We start from the raw sequence: 3802 nt of genomic DNA, 5'->3' as shown, positions 1-3802 counted from the left end.
AAGGAATAAGATCATATCCCAAAGGGATAAGATCAAGATCCCTAAAAAGGGGGATAACAATTGGTGGGGAAGGAAATGATGGGATTTCTTTCCTCCCACCTTTGCCAACGCCCCAATGGACTTGGAGGGCCAGAAACCAGCCCCCTCCACCCCTATATATAGTGGGGAGGCGCATGGGAGCTTCACACCTTGCCCCTGGCGCAGCCCTCCCCCTCTCCAACTCCACTTCCTCCTTAGTAGTGCTTGGCGATGCCCTGTCGGAGAACTGCAAGCTCCACCACCATGCCGTCGTGCTGCCGGAGCTCTCCCTCAACTTCTCCTCTCCTCTTGCTGGATCAAGAAGGAGGATACGTCCCTGGGTTGTACATGTGTTGAACGCGGAGGCGTCGTCCGTTCGGCATTAGATCGGTTCTTCCGCGATTTGAATCGCTGCGAGTACGACTCCCTCATCCGCGTTCTTGTAACGCTTCCGCATCGCGATCTTCAAGGGTATGAAGATGCACTCATCCTCTCCCTCTCTTGTTGCTAGAATCTCCATAGATTGATCTTGGTGATGCGTAGAAAATTTTGAATTATTGCTACGTTCCCCAACACTCAAACGACAGGGTTCCGGAGGCACCTGCTCCCCCTACCAATCGTGCACGCGGTTGTTGTAATGGTGTCGCCGGAAGCATCATAGAGAGAGGAACAACAGACGATGGCTAGGGTTGTGCAGGAGGGAGGGAGTGAGTTAGGGTTCGCTCCATAGGCCAACACCTCCTTATAGGCCATCGGATAGATGAGCCTGGGCTCAGGCCCACGGCCGAGTCCACAAAACGTCTACAGACCTACATCTTGGACAATGACACTACTGTAGCGACTCGTCAATTAATCCAGAATTAATTAAACATTCTTAACTGGTAAGAATAAGGCTCGACTCAGTCCCGCGGCGCGCGCGTCGTGATGAGGTGAGGCAGGAGGAGGAGGAGGAGGCGCATGCACAATTCCCCTTCCCAGGCTTCCATTGGCATGTGGTAGAGCAACTCTTATAAAGTGGTCTCATCTCACTTCACTAGTAGTATGGTACTAAATTTCTCACCACTTGCCATGCAACTAAATTGGCCTTAGAGATTAACCAGGAATTTATTGTCTTATATGGGCAGGCAAATCCCATTTATAATCCAAAAATTTTACCGTTCCTAGTATCTTTAATCTCAATGTTGCCAAAGAGAAGATTAGAGGACTTGCAAATTATCATATTTTCCACCAAATTTCATGTGTTGTTTTCATTTTATCTTCCCAGTTACTTCAAATTATAAATATGCATTCGGCAAAAAAATCGATATGGGATACATCTGAATCCCACCATCAGAAAATTCACTCGTCGAGCCAAGACTGGACGAACGCTAGATAGTACTGTGGTGACCGAGGGTTAAAAGTCCAGCAATGCTAGATACGATGGCTGTTATTACTCCCTCCGTTCCTAAATATAAGTCTTTTTAGATACTTTAATATGAACTGAATGTATATAGATATAGTTTAGAGTATAGATTTACTTATTTTGTAGAAAAGGAATCGGTAACAAGTAGGGGTGCAGAGCGGCGCCCGGTCCGCCCCGCTCCGCAGTCAAAATCAATCGTGTTAGTTGTCACTTTCCAACTAGGACTTAGCTTAGTTTGAACTAATTTCCTAGTTGTGCGGGAGTGTGGGGGATGCCCGCTTGCGCCCCTTGTAACAAGTGACGATGCCTATACAATGTGCCTCTCTTGTAGGAGAACACGACTTAGGCCAACTCCACCGTGTGACCCCAAACGGACGTCCGTTTTGTCCGGATTCTGTCCGTTTGGGCAGGGGGATGGGGTTATGTCCGGGCCTGTCCTGAGATGTGGTGGTCGTGTGCCCAACGCGCGGCCACATCCTTTACCCCATCTTGTCCGCGTCCATTAAAAAAATGTTTCAAATGCCAAGCCCTACGGCCGCAGTTCAGCACGCATGCCGGCAACAAAGCCAGCGGCCGGCAACACAGCCAGCCTCCAAAATGAATGGTTGTCCTCACCGGCAACACAGGCAACGGCGGGCAACACAGCCGGCCTTCAAAATGAGTGTTTTCCTCGCCGACACACGGCCAGCGGCCCAGCGGATGGGCGGCACCCATGCCAGCCTCAAAAAAAGAACGGCCACGGCCGACTGGACGACCTAGTTCAGGCCATCAGCGTCAGCATCTCCTTCTGCCTGGCCTCGAACCAGGCCCTCGTCTTCTCGCTCATCTTCGACAAGTCCACGCTCATGATCGCGATGACCACCTCCTTCGCTTTGGTGGCGGCATTGATGGCCTCGATGTCGAGCTGCCTTTGCCTGGCCTTGACGTTCTCGGCCTCAATGTCGAGCTGCCTTTGCCGGGCCGCCTCCTCCATGTCGAGCTGCCTCTGCCGGGCCGCCTCCTCCATCTCAAGCTTCCTTCTCTTGGCCGCCTCCTCCATCTCAAGCTTCTTCATTTGAAGCTCTAGGTATTGCTTCATTTGCTCGTCCTTGCTTTGCCGCTTCTTCTTGTCCCTCACATCCTTTTGCGACATCATGCCATGCAAAGTGTCATGCAATGCCATGGACGTGGCATCACGAATGTCATAAACCTTGGAGTTGGTCTTGCCCCTCGGCCTCTTCAACGCCTCGCCATCTCCACCTCCGGCGAACTTGTCCATCTTCAGGCCTCTCTTCCTTTGGAGTTCACGGTATTGGTCCTTGAACTTAGGGCAATTGTTGATCATAGTCCAACTATGCGTAAGAGTGAACGGCTTGTCATTGTGCTGGGCCTTGAATGCCTCCAAAGATTGAAATGCCTACACCATATGATGAACAACAAGTGACCATGCAAACGTGTACAAGGCCGAAGTCTCATGGCCGTAGCAAGGAAAGGGCAAAGAAGGAGAGCATACCATGTCTCCAACGCCGGTACCACTCACGGGCCATGCTTGAACGCTCTCAAATGCGGCTTGATACTTGTTGCACTCTTGTTGAATGAACAACCATATCTTTTGAATCGAGCCGGCGCCACGGTTGCTTTCAAATTGGTATGGCTCAAACAACTTCCTTTCATGGAATGTTTTGTGGACTCTCGTCCAAAAAACAATACCCTTTTGTTGCGCGCCGGTCCTTGGATCTTGGCTAATCTCCATCCATGCTTGGTAAATCAATTTGTCCTCATCTTGTGTGTATGAACCCGCGCGAATGCTCTTCCTCTTCTTTTGTGCTTCCGCTCTTTGTGTCAGCTCGTCGATGAACAATGGCTCGCCACTAATGTCAACGTTATTGCTTTCTTCTTCATCGCCATCACCTTCGACATAGATGTCATCGTCTTCATGCCACGAGTCACCATGGTCGTAGTCAGCACGGTCGTCGGCCTCTTCATCGGTAGTGAATTGGCCGCGGCCATCCTGACTTTGGGTCTCCTCGGGGTCGAAGACAGGGACGTGGCCACCCTCGTAGATCACTTCCTCCATGAACTAGTCGTAGTAGGGGTCGTCGACCGGTGCCGTTGGTGTTGGCATTCCGTCGAACAGGACGCGGGGGGACGACATGGTGCCGGTAAACGGCGGTCGTGCTTGCTTTCTTTGCATCTCGACGGACGGCCGGTCGCCGCTGCTGGACCCAGGGGTGACGTTGAGGTCGATGACGGCTGAGGGGTGTGGTGTGGACAGCGCGATCACGTTCACGTCCGGTGACCCCCCGAAACGGGTCTGGCCGTCGTGCCTTGGCGGAGGAAAGCCGGGCGACAAGGGTGTGGTCTGCGACGTTGGTGACTGGCAGTGCGGAGGCCGGGCGACCG

The sequence above is a fragment of the Triticum dicoccoides genome, chromosome 5B (genome assembly GCF_002162155.2).
Source record: "Triticum dicoccoides isolate Atlit2015 ecotype Zavitan chromosome 5B, WEW_v2.0, whole genome shotgun sequence".
NCBI lineage: Eukaryota > Viridiplantae > Streptophyta > Magnoliopsida > Poales > Poaceae > Triticum > Triticum dicoccoides.
Note: the sequence above shows the minus strand (reverse complement) of the source record.